This window comes from Aotus nancymaae, unplaced genomic scaffold (assembly GCF_030222135.1).
Source record: "Aotus nancymaae isolate 86718 unplaced genomic scaffold, 86718_ANA_hifiasm-v0.15.2.pri h1tg000057l, whole genome shotgun sequence".
NCBI classification, from domain to species: domain Eukaryota; kingdom Metazoa; phylum Chordata; class Mammalia; order Primates; family Aotidae; genus Aotus; species Aotus nancymaae.
In genome coordinates this window covers 22220023-22240877 of record NW_026988471.1, presented here as the reverse complement: position 1 = coordinate 22240877, position 20855 = coordinate 22220023, and the positions used below count along the sequence as shown (strand labels likewise).

The 20855-nt window shown below is 51.1% G+C and overlaps 1 protein-coding gene across 1 annotated transcript in view; it reads right to left on the bottom strand.

The window, feature by feature from the left end:
- The window catches only part of KLHL29 (kelch like family member 29), a 234581-nt gene extending 215320 nt beyond the window's left edge, over window positions 1–19261 (bottom strand). Inside the window, exon 1 of the mRNA XM_012453344.3 lies at window positions 19154–19261. The gene's annotated coding sequence lies outside the window, so the exon portion shown is untranslated. The remainder of the gene's footprint in view (window positions 1–19153) is intronic.
- Between the last annotated feature and the right edge of the window lie 1594 nt (window positions 19262–20855).

The following is a 20855-nucleotide window of genomic DNA, read 5'->3' as shown; positions in this document are numbered from 1 at the left end:
TCCAGTTTTCTCAATAAAAGAAAACCAGTCTCCTGTCCTTATGGAGAAGGCCAGAAAACAATGTCCTGCTTCAAGTGACCACATGGACACACAGGCACAGACATACACGCACAGACACAGACGCAGACATACATGCAGAAACACACATACGCATACACGCACATGCACACACATACACTCACACACACACACTCCGCTCCCAGTGATTTAGCATATTCCAATAGAGTCATATTTAATCAAAGACTTAAAAAATAGTTTTTGATGGTTGCAAAACCTGTTTTTAGAAGAAATAAATGTATTCACTGCATTATGAAACAGCTTGAGAAAACAAGATCGTACAATGTACACCATCTCTGTATTTAAATAGTTTCATTTCTATTCATGAGCTCCTTGATTAGATACATGGAAAATATCATCAGTAAAATATGAATAATTCTGACAAATTAATAGCCGATTTTTAAAAAAATGAAAATATGTGTAAGCATCTCATCCTCATTAGATAAAGCCACCATCGGGGGTGCCTGAAAATCATGGCCCGCCTGGCCATGGCATAAATCCCTCTCAAACAGCGAGCAGAGAAGGAAAAGCTCCTAGAGGCCTCCTGGGAGCTGTGCTAACAGGAAAGGGCAATGCTATTTGCAAGAACAGGTTGGGGCAAACACTCGGCCGGCCAGGCTTGTGAAGTGCTCTACCTTACGTCATTCCTGTGCGGGAGGCAGGGCAAAGATGACAGGCTGTGAGATGTTTGAGCAGGCACGGAGCTCGAAGCTCATCTGGCCCAACTGCCCGTTAGATCCTGGACTATTGCCACTGCTGCAGATGAGGGAAGAGATGAAAGGGATTTGCCCAAGGTTACACAACTGCCACAGAGAGGCAGGGCTGGAGTTCTGGCTTTTGGGCTCAGACACCTGTGCTCTTCCTGCAGGCTGGATCGTATAGTGAGGCTATGGTAAGGAAGGCCTCCAAGGAACCCAGCCGATGGGCAAAAACAAGAGAGGTTCAGGACCAGCCAGGACTAGCTCTGTCTGTCTTGCTCCACAAACCTCTTCTCTTAGGATATTACCTTTTTTTTTCCTTCCTTCCCAACCAGTCTTTGAGACTCAACTCTGTTTTGCACAGAGCCCCAGGAAAATCACACTTTTCTTGTATTCATATAAGTATCAGCCTAAAGGGTTCTTAATTCCCTGACTTCCCCATTGCAAAGGAGGTCTGATGCTCCAGCTAATTTCTTAAAGTCATGGCCCATTAGGCCTGTGTTGCTGCCAGCCAATGAATGGGTAGCCTAAAGCCAGGTATCTGCCCCTCGTCCAGTAAGCTGAGGCTGGAGGGTAGGCCACGTGACTGCTATCAAACAGCAAGGGCTGTGTGTGGGCACAAGGGTTTTCAGAAGGTGGGATGAACAAGATTGGCAGCCCCAAACAGGTCTAACACAAAAGGCCCTCACAGGTTCATTTCCTCTTCCGTACTAGAGGTATGAATGGAGTGCAAGGAGGAATGGGTGGTTCAGCCTAGGGAGGAGGTCAAAGGGGCCAGTCCAAGGAACGCAGCAAAGGGGGCCAGTGCAGAGAGGGCCCTGGGAACAGCACCCCAGGTGGAGGAGACCACACGGAAGAGGCGCAGTGGCACAAGGTCTCAGAGGGTGATCGTGGGTGGTGTGCTTTCAGCCCCTTAGCCTCCAGGGTCTGGGGAGGCTGGCAGTGTGATCTGTGTCCTAGAGCTCCCTCTGGGGCCGGTGTGCCTAGGGAACTGGAGGGAAAAGGGTGGAGGCAGAGAGCCCACGGTGGTGGTGGCTGCTGAGGTGCCAGTTGGTGAGGGTCTGCTGAAGGAAGTCAAAGGCAGTGGGGATGAAGGGAAAGGATGGGTGGGAGGGATGGTGAGGAGACACAGCTGAGAGCCTGCAGTACATGGCAGGGAGATGCACTCTCAGGTTTCTAACCAGGGCACTGGGCAGATGGTGTTGCCATTTCCAGAGGTGGGGGGCATAGGAGGAGGAGGGGATTTGAGGAAACATGGAGTTCAGTGAGGTCACATGGCATCTGAGTGGCATCTGGGTGGAGGGGCAGTGGACAGCCATGTCAACAGGACCGATCCCTGGGGATGGATCCGGGAGGCTCCAGTGTAGAGCTGAGGAACACGAGATCAGTAGCACCTGGAGGGCTGGAAGAGAGTGATATGGGATTCCCACTGCTGGGACAGGGGTGAAAGGGGCAGCTACCTGAGGGCAAGAGGAGGAGCAGGAGCAGAGCCGCTGGCCCAGCTTGGGGAAGGCTTGCGTGCATGGGAGCTATAAGCCCTGAGACCCAATTCATACCCCTGGCCCCCCAGGCACTTGAGGCCACTTAGGGCCTTGCCACCGCTTTGCTGGTGTGCCCAGGCCTTCCCTCTGCCTTTTCCCAAGCAGGAGGAAAGCATCACTGGAGGAGAAACACCTCCTGAACCACCCGACCATGTTCATGCAGGTCTCTGCACTAAGGCCAGTCCATCTGAGCTCCCAGGCATAGGAGAGCAGAGCTCAGAGGCTGTGGCCATTCACACACCCACCCACCTTTAGAGGGCCTCTCTGGGTCATCATGTCCTATGAGGGGCAGTGGGCTTCCACAGAGCACAGGTGGAAGCTGCCAGTATTCCTAGGGGCTGGAGCACTGAGTTTGATACTAGAATCTGATATGGGGTGGGGAGAAAGGGGAGGGAGAGCATTAGGAGAAATACCTAATGTGTGCGGGGTGTAAAACCTAGATGACGGGTTGATAGGTGCAGCAAACCACCATGGCACACGTATACCTATGCAACAAACCTGCACGTTCTGCACATGTGTCCCAGAACTTAAAGTAAAATAAAAAAATAAAGGTCGGGCACAGTGGCTCATGCCTGTAATCCCAGCACTTTGGGAGGCCAAGGTTGGAAGTTTGAGACCAGCCTGACCAACATGGAGAAACCCTCTCTTCTAAAAATACAAAATTAGCCGAATGTGGTGGTACATGCCTGTAATCCCAGTTATTCGGGAGGCTGAGGTAGGAGAATCACTTGAATCCAGGAGGTCGAGGTTTCGATGAGCTGAGATCATGCCATCGCACTCTAGCCTGGGCAACAAGAGCAAAACTCCATCTCAAAAAAAAAAAAATCCTATCAGATTTAAAAAAAAAAAATGATGTAAAGAAGAAGAGAGGGCTAGCGTTCAGCCCAGGCTCCTGGACCAGCACAGCTGGCAATCGGATTGGCCCAGGGCTGCCTACTACACCCTCTAGAGATCACTGTGACCCAGCAGCTGGCATGAGGGGTTTAGACTGGGAGCCACCCATTTAATCAGCCCTGAAGAGGGAGGGGTATGAACCAGCATTAATATTAAACGACTGCCACTCTGTTTACTTTTACAAGCCCCAACTCTCCATAAATACAAAGTCAGAAATCAGTCATCTTTTATGGAAGGTATTAATGGCAGTTCCATCATTTAAATCCGAACAACGCAGGTGGGTTTCCCCCACATGGTATTGGAGCCAAGTAGTTTGAAAAGGGAGCTCTTGACCAAGCAATGGAAAAACATAAAGTCCAGTGACCTTGCTCACATCTCAGTATCACACTTAGATAACTGCTTAGGAAAAAGAGATTCGGTTTCTCTCCATTTATCCCACAGAGTAGGAAGGTTTTAATTCCACTGGCCTAGGAAAAATGACAATTCTTGTGTATTCACTGCGTGCTGCCCGAGTGTTGCCAGGACCGCTCGGCATCATTGCTTTTTAAACTCAGTCACTTAGCTGCTGTGATCTGCTGCTTTCCAATCAGATTTTTTTTTTAAACCACCAACCCAACTCTTCCAGGAATTGGCTTCAATGGCCTATAAAACAGCTTATCTTTAGCAGAAACAAGTGGGGTTTTTTGTTCCCAGAAGTAAAAAGGCACAAAAACAAGACGGAAACCTAGTGGACCGGGAGATCAAGAGGCCAAAAGAATCCTCCAGAGAATGTATGTGCCTGCACGCACACCCTCGCCCACGAGGGCTCCCCCAGCACATGCTAAGCAAGCGAGTGATCTTTCAAATCAGCTGAGGCAGGCGGGGAAAACAGTCCGCTGCCAACACGAGAGCGAGGGGAGCATACCTAAGAAGACTGTTTTTTCAAACGCAAATGTGGAAGCTAAAGTGGACGAGGAGTCTCCAGATACCTGCCCGAAGGCCCTCCTCTTTCCCCAGTCACCTCCTCCCCTCCCTTAGGACCTGATGTGGGGACTCCCCCACCCCACCTCCCAATGTGACCATCCCCTCCTCAGCTCCCTGACCAGACTCCATGCATGCACGTTTCATTCACGTGCCCGGCTCCCTAGTCATGGCAGGGGCCAAGCCCATTCACTCAGGGCCATCTAGCGCTGTGCCTACAGGAGGGGCCCTGCCCCCACCATGCCCCCACCCCAGAGTGGAGCCTCATCTCATCCATTAATGCGAAGCTGTTCTCTTGGGAGGCTTTCACGAGGACACATTCAATGGCGCAGGTTTCTGAGAACGCTTCAGCGTGGCAGGAGGTACGCAAGGACTTCTGACTCACCCTGCTTTCGGAGGCAGCTGGGGACGAGCTGTTCTCCATTTCCACTCAGAACAAAACAAGGGAAAATGGGCTTAAATTGCAGCAAGGGAGATTCAGGTCAGATAGAAGAAAGCCTGCAGGAGCCACCAGAATAGGGACTCTGGAAACTGATGGAATTTCTTTCCCCAGAGACCTTTGGGAAGAGGCTTTAGTGTCAGGGATAATCCATCCCCAGGGCTTTCTGTAGAAGGACTAGCCTGCCTTGCCGGTGAGCCCTTCCTCCCAGCACATCACTTAGCACACGCTAGAGAACAGGAAGGCACCCTCCAAGTGGACACACAGTCGCAGACCCATCCTTCCTTAGGGATGTAAGATTGTTAGAGCCCATGGAAACGCCATGTTCTCTGCTTTGTGATAAAAGCCAGTTTATCTTATTTGTTTATTGCTGAGGTTGGAAACTACCCCTCCCTTCCCTAAATAATACTTCAATTTTCTGTCAATCTGTCCACAACCAGGGCATGCAAAGTCCTGTCCTGATGAGGTGCAGTAGCCCTCCCAGAAGCAAGAGCATCCCAGCATCCCTGGGACCGGCCAAGCCCGAGAGTAAAAGCAAGACCCTTGCTACAGATTTTGGGATGTGGTCCCCTCTTCTTTGGGGTAAGCAAGACGTAGATGGCTTTGCATTAATCACCAGAATGCCCAGGCAATTCCAATAAACAGCAAAGGTCAGAAGTGCTGCCAAGCCTGGAGGAAAATTTGCGGCCCACTTGTGGCCGGCCCATCTATGGGACTTCCTAGATGTGGTTTTGTGTAGGTGACACTCCCTGCTCCTACACTGGCAGCTCTGTTTCCTCCTTCTGATTTATGATGTCTTAATGTGTCCTTTTAAGTCCCCTGCAATTCTTCCTGGAACTCAATGAGGTGAAAACAAGTAGAACAGAGAAAATAGAAAACCCTCCTCCTTTTCTCTGGCTGGGACCTGGGCACAGCTCCCACTCATCAGGCCTCCCCTTCCCCAGACACAGGGTCTGTGTGTCTGGGGTCACGATCTCATTCTGTAATCCTGTGGTGGGGAATTGTAGCCAGCTCTACCAAGAGCCCTCCAAGGCCCCATAGAAGAGGCTGGTCTGGTTCCCAGCATCTGAGTGCCGAGATGAGACTGAGCAGGACGCGGGGGATGGCCAGAGATGGCTGCCAGAGCATCATCCAGTCCAGGCTGGCAGTAGCTGGGCCCCCTCTCTGCTTTCCATGTCCACTCCACTCAGCGCCACACTGAATAGCTGAATAGCAGGTGGAGATTGTTAGCAAAAGGTCAGGGATACCCAGCGGTGGAATATTTCTCCAATCCTGAAAGCAAGGAGCTCAGGCCAGGGGCAGGAGGTGTGTCATTGTGAAGCCTGACAAATAAGATGGGGCCAGTGCCTCCAGTGAGGCAATTCTGTTCAAAGGAGATGGGAACACTCTAGCTGTTTCAAGCTGTTCTAGAAAGCAGCAAGGGACCCATTGTCCTGCCACGCGTCTGCCAGTCCTAACCACGTCGCTGGCTGCAGAAGGAGAGGTGAAAAGGCTAGAAGGGGCCTCTCCTCGGGCTGGTCACTGTGGTTATTGAGGAATGAGCCTGCACCAAGTCACTGTGGCTTCTCCCACCACACGGTCTGCCTGCAGAGGTTTGTGCCACATTCCAGATGTGTGACAATTACAGGCCCAGCATCCAGAAATTCCACCCTGTTCCCTCAAGTTTGCAACTCAGGGCAGTTCTGTTTCCCTGGGAAGAGAAAACAGACCTTCATGACTTCAGGCCTAGGAAGGCTGGCTATAATCCAGGGGCCAGCAATGTCTGCAGTGCCCCTGCCCAGGAGAACAAAGAATGGAGCCTTTTAGAGGGGGGACTGGGACACCCCTGAGGACCCCTTCTAGCATGGGGCACTGGGGGCAGGTCCTGCAGACACAGGGTGGGCTGCCAGTCTTGCTGGTAGGTGATGGCATGACAGGAGAGGTGGAGCTCTTGGCAGAGTTAACCCAGTCCTAAAGACCAACCACGCAGCCAGGGTTCCCGGCCTCTGAACAAAGAACTTCTTCCCCAGGACAGAGTACTTCCAGGGGGTATAGCCAGAGGCTGCAAAGTCTGCCCTAGGAAGGAGAAATGCAACAGGCCTATTAGAAGATGGGAATTCAGGTAGTGCGCACGGGAGACGTCCCCTCCTGCTCCCTCACCAGCGTCCTCGGTTTGGCCTCCAAACGCCACCAGAAGCCTAACTATAACATTAAGTAACCACCCAGCAAGGAGAGGCTGTGCTCTACCACCTCTAGGAAGCACCTCCTGGGACCCACCCAGGGCTCACGGTCTTGCTGGAGAGACAAAGGTCACATGGAAATAAAGGCTGGACAAATGACAAGAGGTACAGCTGCTCGCATGAGGGAGTGGGACACCCTGCCTAAGGGTGAGAGCTGTCACATCATATGGATGTGAACTCCAGACCTGGACTTTCTAGTTCAGCGACCCTGGGTAAGTTCCTTAGTCTCTAAACCTCAGTTTACTTCTCTGTGCAGGACATAACAACGGTAGCTACAGCTCTAAGGCCGCTGGGAGGATTCCACGAGAAAGTGCAGGCTTAGCACAGCCTTGGGCACTTGGCCAGCACTCACGGGGTTCACAGACTCAGTCCTGGCTGAGTTCAGGGGAGGGGTGGTGAGGGAGGGCTTCAGGGAGGATGTGTGGCCTGAGCAGGGTCCTAAGGATGGGCCCTGTTGACACCAGAGGTGAGCAGGGTGCTGCCCTCCAGGAGGTAGATGCATTTCCGCAGCTGTGCTCGCCCTCATCAAGCCTCATTCTAAATGGATTATTGTTTATTGGCAGCTTATCCCATCTCTCGGGTTATGAATTATTTACCAGATAATGACTTCATAATTGTTAATGACAGATGCCCCAAGGACATGCTGACATAACTTCTGAGGCCACAGTGCTAATTGTAGTGGAGTCCCAGAAGCCCCCACGTGGCCCCATCCTGAGCGTCACTCCTGGGGACAGAGCCTGACTGGTCCTTGGGGATCAATCATGAATCCAACCCCCTCATGATGCAGATAAAGACAAGATCCAAAGAGGGGCACAGACATGCTTCTGGGTCTCAAAGCCTGCCAGTGGCAATCCTGGGAGGGATAAGCCCCAGCGTCTTGGATGGGCATTCATCACTGTCTGGGTTTGGGCTGCTGGACACTGTGTGCTGAGCAGGAGTTCAGATCTTTTCGGGGGCAGGGCTAAATGAAATGGGGCTGTGATAGGTGCTTGGAGATTCCCTACCAGAAGTAAGTGGGAGGGGCCCCAGGACCCCATGCAGAACTGGAAGATGCAGCCAGTGGCTGTCTGGGATCCGTGGGCCGGGAAGGGCCCCCTCCCTGGGAGCAGACAGACATCCCCTGCAACTGGATGCATTCAGCAAGCGAAGGCTGTAGGATGACTGACAGGTGAGCGTGGGAGGTGGGCATGCCAACACCTTCCTTGGAGGTGCATTTGGTCCCAAAGGAGGCATGAATGAAGTCTGTGACTCAGCTAGGGTCCTAGAGTTTATAATAATAACAGCAAATACCCGTACAGTACCACGTCTCACGCACTATTCTAGGCACTTTATTATGTTAACTCATTTAGTCCTTACCATCACCAGATGATTTCGTGATAATCTCTATTTTACACATGAAGAAACTGAGGCACAGGGAGGTTAAGGACTGTGCCAGAGGTTGCACAGCTGGAAAGGAGCAGGGCCGGGGTTAGGACCCAGGCAGTCTAGCAGCGGTGCTTGTGACCATTACTTTCTGCTTCTTGCTATTGCCTGAATGAATGAATGAAAGCCTGAGGACTCTCTGCATACGGAATATACCTTTCTAAACACGGCTTGCACGTGATGTTGAGCATACTGAGAGCCTGGGTTCTAGCAAGATCTGGGGGGCCTAGCTTCCTCCTGGGCCAGGGACTATGCTTGGAACAGTGGAAGGAGAGCTCTGGGCTGGGTGCTCCATGTCCCCAGGGGCGGTGTGTCACCCTCTGCCCTAACATGGGCAGCTGTGAGCTGCTTTGATGGGTGTGGCTGGGTCCTTTCACACCCAGTGGTTAAAGGAGCCACTTCATTCGTTCATCTCAGAAACATCTGAGTGCCTTCTTTGTGCCAGGCTTAGTGACTGAGACAGTTCCTGCCACCAGGGAACTCCCTGTAGTCTCCCGAGAAGGTTCTGTGATCTGAGGGACGTGGGGCTCAGGGGACCAGGAGCACAGCCAGAGGCCGTGGGAGCTGCCTTTTTCCATTCATCAATTCCTTTCCAGCGTGTGTGGGGTGTTTGGCTCTGTAGGTTACCCTCCATACTGGGGGGCAGGAATGAGCCTTAGGCATATGGGGCAGTGACAGGACCACACTGGAACCAGGAAGCAGCAAGTCCTACCAGGGTGTCGGGGAGAGAAACGGCATCAGGGCATCAGGGGAGAGAGAATTCCCTTGGGGCCAGCCTGGGAGCTCTTTGCCAGGAGATGGGCAGGGATGGGAGAGGTGCTTCCGGGAGACTCTCTGAGCAGGACCCGGTGCCCCCAGGTGGGACATGAACACTCAGGTAGGTCAGGGAGTGCAGGAGCCTCACAGATGGCAGCAAGCACCCAGCAGAGACTGGTGCAGGCCAGATTTCCTTTATCTGATCCACAGAGTCAGCAGCAGTTCAGGGAGGACCTGCACAAGATGGCAGAGCACAGTGGATGCATTTTAGAAAACCTTGAACTGGTGCTAAATAAATAATCACACTGTTTATTCTGGGATGGAGAGGGAGGATGCCTCCTCTCTGTGCTAATGGCAGGGGCGTGGCTCTCTGGCTGGCTGGCAGGGCAGACTCCGCCACATCCCACGTCCCGGAGTGCCGATCGCAGAACGGCCCTGAAAAGAACCTCTCTGTTCCGACTTGTTTTCCACTTTCGGCACCCGCCTGTGTACCTAGAGAAGGGAGTGCCAGGCTAATTGTTACCTCCTGTGCTGTTACTAGGTTACTTTGTAAAAGCAGAAATGTGCTTCTAATGATTTTTGTTGTTGCTGCTACCTTAGGAACCAGATGCTTTTATCTAAATGAGTTGCTACAAATCAAGGGTGGCCTGTGAGGACGGCTAGGCTGCGTCTGTCTTCTGCAGGCGAGCTCAGGCTCTGTGCGTGAGGCTGAAATCTCCCCATTCTCTTTGCATCCAGCAAGCTTACAAGTAAGAGTGAAAATATGTATTGGCATCTGTCATGAATGAGCCTCCAGGTGGCCTAGATGAGGGGACTCAGGAGCAAGTGGAGGGGTCTCCAGCCTGCGATGGTCATTCTGTGTCCTGTTCCACTTGGCTCAGGAGGGTGACCCGTGGTCTTTAGGCCTCTTGGGTCATGGTGGGTGGGAAGAAGGGCAGCCACTATGCGATTCCTTCAGTTCTCTTCCTGAGTGGGGGTTGGGATCACACTGCAGCCCAGCAGATGTCAACGCCTGGCTTGACACGTCGTATGTGCTCCACTAATGGTCATCAGAGGCAGGCAGGGATGTGAATGATACTTGCTCAGAGCTTTTTAGGCTTCAGAATAAGGAGTGGCAGCCAACACGGGGGCAAGAAGGGCCCCCAGATTATATTAGGAACTAGGAGACAGGGACTCTAATTTCTGCTCTGCCTTGATGGGCTGTGTGACCTTGAGCAAGACACTAGACCTCTCTGGGCTTTGATTTGCTCCTTGGTACAATAAATGGTAATAATAACCCCTTTCTGTCTATCTCCTAGAGTCCCTCTCATGATCCAAGAGAAGAAACTGTGTGAAAACACTTTGCAAACTGAAAGCACTTCGGTCACAGGAGGAGGTAACATAAATCATATATCTTTAGCCTTAGAGGTTCCAACAAATTGGAGTTGGAGTGGGCGTGGCCAAGGAGTCTGTTCTGGGGCACATGGAACCCAGCTGTGAGATGGTTCTGGCCAGTGCCCTGCGAGCTTTCAGCTCTATCCTCATGATATGAGAGAGCAACCTTGGAAGGGTTAGCATGGCATTCAGGGCTGCGTCTCCCGATGCTTAGGCTTCCCTTAGCATTTCTGCTCTGATATCTTTGGTCTTTTTATATCTTCAGGCTTTTACACAAGCTGTTCCCCTTGCCGACAGTGCTCCCTGCACACACATATAAATGCATAGATTTCGATTTCCAGCTTTAAGTCACCTCTCCTTTGAAGCCTGTGGTTTGGATCCAACTAAGCTGGTTGCTGAATATTCTCACCCCCTCAAATGTACGCTCTGGGTCAGGGGTTTTTGTCTCATATGGTCACTGTGATAACCCCAGTGCCTACAACAATGCCTAGCATTATAGTAGATGCTCAGTAAGTATTGTTGAGTAAATGAGTTGCTCTTCCATAGCACTTGGTATAAATTTTTGTTGGATTTATCACATATTTGCCACGTTAGGATTGATTACATTAGGCCAGGCACAGTGGCTCATGCCTGTAATCCCAGCACTTTGGAAGGCTGAGGCGGGTGGATCACCTGAGGTCGGGAGTTCAAGACCAACCCGATCAACATGGAGAAAAGTTGTCTCTACTAAAAATACAAAAATGAGCCAGGTGTGGTGGCGCATGCCTGTAATCCCAGCTACTCAGGAGGCAAAGGCAGGAGAATCACTTAAACCCAGGAGGCGGAGGTTGCGGTGAGCTGAGATCATGCCATTGCACTCTAGCCTGGGCAACAAGAGTGAAACTCCTTCTCAAAAAAAAAGAGAAAAAGGAATTGATCACATTTATCATGTAAGAATTCATAGGTACTTGCTGCCCCACCGGACTGAGAGCTCCTTGCAGGCAGGGCTTTGGTCTGACCTTTCTGGATCCCAGACCAGGGACAATGTACAATGTGGCTACCAGTAAGTGTTGAAGGAATGAATGAATGACTGTTGCATCACTCTTTGGTTTCACCATGTGCTGGGTATTCATCCTATAATCCCCAGTACTCCTGGCACTATTTGTCCTGTTGTAAGAGAGAGAGGGGTAGAGTTGGTGGGGCGGAGGTGGGGGGAAGGGTGGAGAGGAGAAATTTATGATTAGAAGACAAAAGCTTAAAAGTCTTTCTGAGTAGCCTCTGTGTATAAGTAAATGAGATCATCCCCATGGATGGAAGTCCATCAATTTCAGAGCATGGTCACTCAATGTATGCACACATGGTGCTTTCCCTGAGCAGGAGGTACACATGGTGCTTTCCCCTGTTCGATGCTTTTGTCCAAGTTAGAAAGAGGTGCTCCTCTCTCCGAACTCTCAAGGGCACGGCGATACTCTCAGAGCACAGCCTGGGGGTCAGCCCCCATGTCTACTTGGCCAGGTGCCCTCACGGAGGACGCAGACTCACAACTGTTCCCCGCAGCCCTGGCCACTGGAGCAGGTGCAAGGTAAGCAAGGAGACAGGGTGCTTAGAAAATCAAATTTTGCCATGAAAATAAACTCTGAGGTTTGTGGAGAAGCTGTTTCTAGCCCAGGTGCCAAACGAGGTTCTGCAGCCAGACTGGACTGCTGTGTGCCCCTCCATCTCAACCGCCATTCGCTAAGAGAAATTGCCTTTGTGCATGCAAACCTCAGCTTCCTGGCTTCCAGGACTGGGGAAAGAGTCCACCCCGGGCATCTCCACCCACTGTTTAGCATGGGGCTGAGTGGAACAGACAAGAGAGACGGGGGGTGGGGGTGGGGGTGGGGGTGAGGTAGGCGTGGCCTTCCACAATCCTGAATCAGGTGGCGTTTTGGTGGCCATCCTTAGCCATCTCTCATCTCACCCCAGTCCCATCTCAACACTCAGACGCTGTGAACCAACCAGCCCCCCAACTTTTGTTTTGAGATGCAGTCTAGCTCTGTGGCCCAGGTTGAAGTACAGTGGTGCAATCTCAGTTCACTGCAACCTCTGCCTCCCGAGTTTAAGCAATTCTCCTGTCTCAGCTTTCCGAATAGCTGGGACTACAGGCATATATCTCCACTCCTGGCTAATTTTTGTATTTCCTAGTAGAGATAGGGTTTTGGCACGTCAGTTAGGCTGGTCTCAAACTCCTAACCTCAGATGATCCGCCTGCCTCGGCCTCCCAAAGTGCTGGGATTACAGGCATGAGCCACTGCTCTTGGCCTGAATCAGCCTCTTTTATGGGCTCTTGGCAGAACTGACTATCATTCTCCATTGTGGGGTTACAGAACGAGGCTGCTGACCAGCTTCTGTGGCTGGGGAAATGGGAGGCTCGTACCCTCTTTCCAGGGAGCCCTGACTGGGGTGGGAGCTGTGCCCAGGTCCCAGCCAGAGAAAAGCAGTAAGCTTTCTACTCTATTTGTTTTCACTTTGCTATGTTCCAGAAAGGACTGCAGGGTACTTAAAAGGATACATTAAGACATCATAAATCAAAAGCAGGAGAGAGAATCACAAGTGTAGGAGCAGGAAACGGGGAAGGGAACGTTGCCTACATAAAACCATATTTAGAAAGTGCCATACATGGGCTACAGGTGGGCCCCAAGTTTGCCTCCAGGCTTGGCAATGCATCTGATCTTGGCCACCCATCAGAATCACCTGGGGAGCTTTACAAAAATACGAATGCCTGGATCCCCCTCCCAGAGACTGTGATCTCATGGATGTGGTATGCAGCCTGGGTATGAGAGTTTAAAAAATCTCCCTGGGTGATGTCATATGCAGCCAGAGTTGAGAGCTACTGTGTAGAGAGCTTGGAAGAGGCAAACAAGAAGCTGATCTGTGTGTTACATGATTTCTGGGTCCATGAGATCCTAGGACAGTGGCTTGGGAGAAGAATATGTCTGTGGTGAAATCAGAGACACCTCTCCTAAGGGTCCTAGCAAAGGAGTCACAAGTGACAGGACAAACATTAACTGCCACAGAATCCCAAATGAGGGTGCACTGCTTTAACCTGGAGGGCAGCAGATATTCTAACAGCTTGTAGAGGTCATGTAAAAGCATTCCGGTGGGATGAGATGAACACAGTACAGCACAGCCAAGGTACCCAGCTTTTGGATGGCTTGATCCAGGCGGTAGATTGATTGACTGATTAGAGATGGAGTCTCACTCTGTCGCCCAGGTTGGACTGCACTGGCACAATTTTGGCTGGCTGCAACCTCTGCTTCCCGGGTTCAAGCGATTCTCCTGCCTCAGCCTCTCGAGTAGTTGAGATTACAGGCGTGCGCCACCATGCCCAGCTAATTTTTTGTATTTTAGTAGAGACAGGGTTTCACCATTTTGGACAGGCTGATCTCAAACTCCTGACCTTGTGATCCATCCGCCTCGGCCTCTCAAAGTGCTGAGATGACAGGTGCGAGCCACCGCACTTGGCCTGGGCGGTAGATTTTAAAAGATTCAAAAGACTAGACAAATCACACATCACCCAGGAATACTGTTTTGCAAAATCTTTATAACTTCCATCTCAATTCCTCAAGGCATAGAATTCAGGAACTTGGTAATAACACCTATGAGTTGAAAGTAGTGGTTAAAGTTTTCAAACACACTGATATCCACCCTCATGAGAACAATCGAATATCTTGGGGGAAGGACCCAGGCATCTGTGGTTCTTTTTTTTTTTTTTGGAGACAGAGTCTTTCTCTGTCACCTAGGCTGGAGCGGTGCAGTGGCACAATCTCAGCTCACTGCAACCTCCACCTCCTGGGCTCGTGATTCTTATGACTCAGCCTTCCAAGTAGCTGGGACTACAGGCGTGTGCTGCCATGCCTGGCTAATTTTTGTATTTGTAGTAGAGATGGGGTTTCACCATGTTGACCAGGCTGGTCACGAACTCCTGGCCTCAAGCGATCCGCCTGCCTTGGCCTCCCAAAGTGCTGGATTACAGGTGTGAACCACCACACCTGGCCCATCTGTAGTTCTTAAAGCCCTCTGGGCGATTCCAATGTGCACCAAGGGCTGAGAACTGCTGGCCTCAGTGGCACCACTCCTCTCCTGTCGCCTTTCAAGCTCCTGAGAGGTAGGAAGGCTGGAGTGATTCCCATTTTACAGCTGAGGAGACTGAGGCTCAGAAGGTTTTATGCGGCTTTCCCAGAGTTAGTGGTGAATTTGGGACTAGAACCCAGAGCTTGCCTCCAATCCCAGGTTCCCTGCCACCACGCTGCCTATGAGGACACGCTGTCTGTGGTTCTGTAATCTCTGAACTGAATAAAATCATCTGATCCCAAGAGGTATGCATGTACAGGGCCCTGTGCTGGGCTTGTAGAGAAAAGAGGATGGTCCCTGTCCTCAGTGAGCTCATGGCCCAGGAAGGAAGGTGAGCAGCCTAAGGCAAAGGAGATGGAGATGCAGGGCTAAGGGAGGGTGGAGGGGTGAGACAGTCCGAGTACATGGCTTCCTTGGAGAGCAAGGAAGCAGCTTTGTTTCGGACAGGTGGAGTCTGAGACACGAATCACACAGCAGGGAACTGCTATGCAGGAGCTGCTGGAGAGCAGCCTGGACCTTGGGCCAGAGGTGCCATATGGGAGTCAAGCCTGGGAACAGCTGAAGCAGAGGGAGTGGAGGGAAGGCTGGAGATACGGGGAGCAGAGGAAAGCCTTGCGGCACCAACACTGTCCCTTCCTGGTGGGAGGAGGCAGTGGAGCTGCAGGATGGCAGCTCACATGAGCAAGATGGACAGGAAGCAGGAGGAGAGGCCACTTGCTGACACCGAGGTAGATGGCGTGGGCTGGGGGTCTGCAGCCCTGTTGATGGAAAGGTGGGGAACAGCTACAGGGTACCAGGCAGAGAAGGGACCAGAATCCCAAAAGATTCCTGCTTAGGGCTGAGGACTCGGCTAAGGTTCTGTTGAGGGATCTGGGCCCAGGTAGTGGTTGTGGTCACATGACCTTTTCAGAGTGCCCAGATGCCCATTTGAAGAAGGGGCTGCAGAGTTCCCCAGGACGGCCCAGTAAATGCAGCTACAGTCAAAAGACAAGTGGGTGGCAGAGTGTCTGTGTCGGCCAGAGCAGCACTGAGACGTCTGCCTGCAGGTCCCTCCTTGAGGTGGACACCACGGAGGCCAAGAGGGGAGGAGACGGGGGAGAGCTCAGGAAGCAAGACTGTCCACGGGGGTGAGGGAGGGAAGGCGGGTAGAGGACTGGGGGGAGTGAAGGTGCGGGATGCGGAAGCCCAGGGCACGGCACACAGTATTCCCTCACTGCCGTTAACTCCAGAGACATTTGCAATCTCCTTCGGAGATGCAGGTGGCATGTAGGGCATTTTGCTTGCTGAGGGCAGAGGGACAAAGAGCCTAGATGGACAGTACTGAGATGGTCTCAATGACGGAGACAGGGGATGCCGCCCAGGGCGGCTCCGGTGCCAGTGACGATCAGCGCTGCCCTTCACCACCTCCAGAGCCCGAGCTGACTGCTAATGCCATTCTTGGCTCAGCAACCAAGTCCTCAGCTCAACTCCCCTCCACCCGTCTTCCCTGCAGTGCAGGTATCAGATTCCACTCCTGTGAGCTGGTTCCAGTACGGCCTTCTTACTTAGTTGGGTGATTTTCACCAAACCACAGAAAAGCAGAGCGCAGCCCTCCAAGCTTGGCTCTTGGACGGGCCTGTTTTGTAGCAGGTTACACAGGGCCATGTGAGCTGGCCCAGTTTCCACAGTAAACTGATAGCTGCTTCCACTGATCCCCAGTGGTCACAGAACCTTCCAGAGGCCTCAGAACCTCCCTATCATCTTAGAAATCAATGGGACGCCTGCACGAAGGTGAGGACACAGCCAGCACCAGGCCACGTGTTGCGGGCACTCCCAGGCACAGTCCTGGCTGTGCGCAGTGGTTTGTTTACCAAGAGCTCAGCAGGTGCTGGCATGAGTAGGGGAAGGGGCAGAACAGAGACAGATCAGGTGTGATTCCCACTCTCCAGGAACTAGCCAAGAGCTAGGGAAGACAGACTTGAGTTCACAATGGGGACCCTGGTCTTGGGGCACAGAGATAGAGGCCCATGTAGGGTACATCTTACCAGCTATGCCTGGTGAGACCACCTCCAAGGTCCCTCCCCATCCTGAAGGACATGATTCCCAGAGTTTGGGACAAACAAAAGAACAAGAGCCACGTGCCACCCTGCATCAGCAGCAGGGAAGAGAAGACCCCAAACAGGGTCATCATTTAAGAAACCAAGACCCACTGCCCTAGGCTGCCTCTGTTCCCTCCCCTCTCACCAAACTCACAGGCGCATCCAAGGAGAGCTGGCTTCTGTGAAGAGCATCTCCTCAATCTTTTCTTTGTCTAGGAGCTGGGGAGGCTAACGCTGCCAAACTGACGCTTCACTGTCTAATTTTCCAACTCCCCTTCTCTGACCCAACGGGAGACCTGGAGGCAAAGCATCCCCCCATGCCTGGGATAACTAGCAAGGACAGCCATCCCCCGCTAGTGGTGTCGTGGGTGTGTGCCAACAGCCCACCAGCTCCCTAGGCCAGGAACCCATCTCTCCTCTGGCTGCCCCCACTGGGCTGCTGGGAGGCTGCAGGCTGGATTCATGGTGGGGTCCCGGGGTGGGGAAGCTTCCATTTCAGTGGCTGATCCTGGCCCGGCCCAGAGCCTCCTTCCACTTCCTGCTGACAACCAAGGCTGAGATTCCAAAGCCATATTTTCTCCTCTCTGTGCAAGGGTTCTGGCAGTGGACAGCCATCCCCAACCCCACTGTCTCTAAGTGCAAAGAGAAAGCTCTCTGGACAGCAGAGAATCTGGAAGGCAGAAGCCTTGTTGGTCTCAAGCTCTGCCCCAGCTGCAGAGGGAAGCTGGAGTTCGGCCCCAGGCAGAGGCCAGGAGACCACCAGTCAGAGGGCACGAGGGTGGGCTGCTGAGGATACAGCAGTCCCAGGGCTGCTATGGCCTGTGCTCACTCAGCACTAGGCCCTATGTGTTATGCAGACGCAGCTTGGACTTTTTTTTTTTTTGAGATGGAGTTTTGCGCTTGTTGCCCAGGCTGGAGTACAATGGCCCAATCTCGGCTCACTGCAACCTCTGCCTCCCGGGTTCAAGCAATTCTCCTGTCTCAGTCTCCTGAGTAGCTGGGATTACAGGCTTGTACCACCATGCCTGGCTAATATTGTATTTTTAGTAGAGATGGGGTTTCTCCATGTGGTCAGGCTGGTCTCGAACTCCCGACCTCAGGTGATCTGGCCGCCTAGGTCTCCCAAAGTTCTGGGATTACAGGCGTGAGCCACTGCGCCCAGCCTGCAGCTTGGACTTCTAAAGGCTCAAGTCCCACACAGACATACAAAGCTGGGCCAGCGGGGCCTCCACTGTCCTGGATCCCAGAGCCCACTCCCCTGCCCTCCAGCCTGCTTCACTCCAGGCCCGGTGCCTGTCCCTTCAGCAGTATTAAACGTGGCAAACATTGTCGACTCCAGCTCTAGACCTCCTTGCCTCAGCAGGCACATTCCTGGCCTGCCCGGTGGGAGCTAAAGTGGATCCCAGATTGTGGATTCCATTCACAAGATTTTGCCCTCCCAAGGCAGGCCAGGTTCCCCCATGTTTCTGGCTGCCTGATCCTGCTTGGAGAACCTGGAATCAAAATTTTAAGCCAGGCCTCTAAACCCAAGGAAGTAATCAAATGACTATGCAGATACAAATGCAACCATATTTGTTGTGCTGTTATTTGTCATAGTAAAATATTTGAAATATGCTAAATGTCCATCATTAGGGCATGAAGTGAGTCATGTATGCTATTATATCCACAGAGTAGACAGTCTGTGAAAATGGTGATATAGATTTCCATTTCCTGACATACAAGATGCCTTGACACATTGCTGAATCTGAATAACATGCCCCCCAAACAGCACCCACAGTCGAGCCTGTGTGCGTGTGTGTGCCTGTGGTGTACTCTTTACGTATGTGCATAAGAAAAAGCCTGGAAAGAAACACTAAAATGGTTATATCTCTGGGCAACAGGATTCTAAGTCATTTATGTAATTTTAGCTACTATCCTTTAAAATCCCTTTATAATGACTAAATAACATTTTCATATTTAATAACACATTTTAATAACAAAACGTAATTATAAAACTTAATTACAGTTTTTAATGAGGTTAAAGGTCACCTAGCTGCTGGCCATCCCCAGATCTAACCTCCTGGGGAAAGCCAAGACCTAGGTAAGCAAGGAAGAGTCACAGGGATTCTTTGATGGGGCGCAGTGGCTCACACCTGTAATCCCAGCACTTTGGGAGGCTGAAGCGGGTGGATCACTTCAGGTCAGGAGTTAGAGACCGGTCTGGCCAACATGGCGAAACCCCTTCTCTACTACAAGCACAAAAATCAGCTGGGCATGAAAACATGTGCCTGTAGTCCCTGCTACTTTGGGAAGCTGAGGTAGGAGGATCACTGAACCCAGGATGTAGAGGCTGCAGTGAGCCAAGATTGTGCCATGGCACTCCAGCCTGGGCAGCTGAGTGAGCCTCTGTCTCAAAAAAATAAAATTAAAAAAAAGAGTCATAGAGAGAGATTCTTTAAAATGGCTTAGCTAAGCCCCAGTACCAGTTTATCACATGCCTGTGGTAAAAATCCCACTGAGGAAGAGGGCGAGGGGACCTACTGCATTCTCCTCCCTTCCCCCAGACATTCAGTGTGAGGAGAGAACTGGCTGTGCTCAGGCCTGATGCCTTTCGTATTTCCAGGTGAGCTGAGCAGAGACCTACCTTGCACCACCCGTCTCTGGCAAGCTCAGGATTCGTCCCCAGGATGCGAAAACCTCGATGGCCACCAACACTTAGCAAAGTGTGAGCATCACCAGGAAGCCAGATAGTCTAGAAAGAGAGGGAAAAACAGTAGGGTAGGGGTGGGGAAAAGGCATCATTTTTTCTTTTTCTTTTTTTTGGCAAAAAGATCTCTTCTGAATTCCAGCATCCTGGGTGGTCCCCATGCTAACTGGATGCTAGTCCCCGCCTCAGATGTCCCAGATGCTGAGCTGCATATTGTGGATTATCTCACACGCGCTGTGCACAAACTCTGCCAGCGCACGCAGATAATGAGGCGAAGTGGGTAGCAGAGTACTCCTAGTGGCAGACGTGAGGCGGCCCTCCCAGCTCCTCCCAACACGCACAGCCCTAATCCCCACCATTGAGCCATTGACACTGAGTAAGAGAGAGAACAATGGCATTGTCTTCTATCTAATCCAAACTAAGAAACTCCAGCAATGGGGAAAAAGAAAAAATTTAAATCTTTAATCTAATACTGAAAAGGACATAAACTCTAGAATTACAAAAACAAATCATTACTGTTTTCACACAATGGGTAAGAAGACCTTGAGGAGGCAAAGAATAGGTTCCCCGGGGAGAATTTTTTTTTTTTACATTATAGATTTAATACCTAGGAGAAAGAGGCTATCTATTACAGGGAGGCAGGGCTACTCCTGGTTCCGTTTTTTAAATGTAATCTATGAGAAAGCCATCTTCACGACGGGAAATGGCATCCCCCACTGCAAAACGCACGACTGTCATTACCTGGGAATCGATATATTTTTTTTAACTGAATATATCATTATCAATTGATTTTCCTTTTTCCTCTTAGCACTCTAGAGTCCCGGGTAGCAGGAAAAAGCTTTAATGCGATATGAAGTATTTGGACAGGTAAATAAGTTATTGTAAACTCATTCTGCCTTATGGCCAGCTTCCCTCTGACGACACGACGGGTCTTTCTCAGATCCTCTCAACCTGAGCTTTTTCAGTGGCTACTGAAAGAGACATACGTGAGCCATATCAAATAGCCATTTTAAAGCTGAAGGTGGCAAAAATATTACTTTTCCCAAGGATAGAATGTTCCCTTTACGACTAAGAAATAACCTCTGCGGGGACGCAAAATAAGCCAAGGTCACCATTGAAGTTTGACACAGAACCAGAGTGGCAAGTACATTTCCTCTGTCAGGCCTATGTGCAGGACGAGGAGAAATTGATCCCTTTGACCACAAGGTATTGGCAATACTGGTGATTGATGTTGTTCTGGGAAAGATCCTTGGCAGGTAAGTGCTGGTGAAGAGAGAGGCCTAGGAGATAGGGGTCAAACCATTTTTAGGTGCCTAAGAACTTCATTCATTCATTCATTTAATAAATATTGATTCCCTGTGTGTGTCAGGCAGTATGTTCAAGGCACTGGGAATACGTGAGCGATCAAAACAGAAAAATATTCCTGCCCTCAGGAAGCACATATTCTAGAGGGTGGAAACATAGAATATACACTTAAAAAGCAGTAAAAATTGTATCATATTTTGGACAGTAGTATGTGCAATTTATTAGAGAAGAAATGGAGCAGGGTAGGGTGCATGTTGTGTGAGTGGCGGGGGGCGTGGTGCAGTTTAAATAGGGTGGGCAGGGCCAGTCTCGTGAGTGGAGGACATTTGAGCAC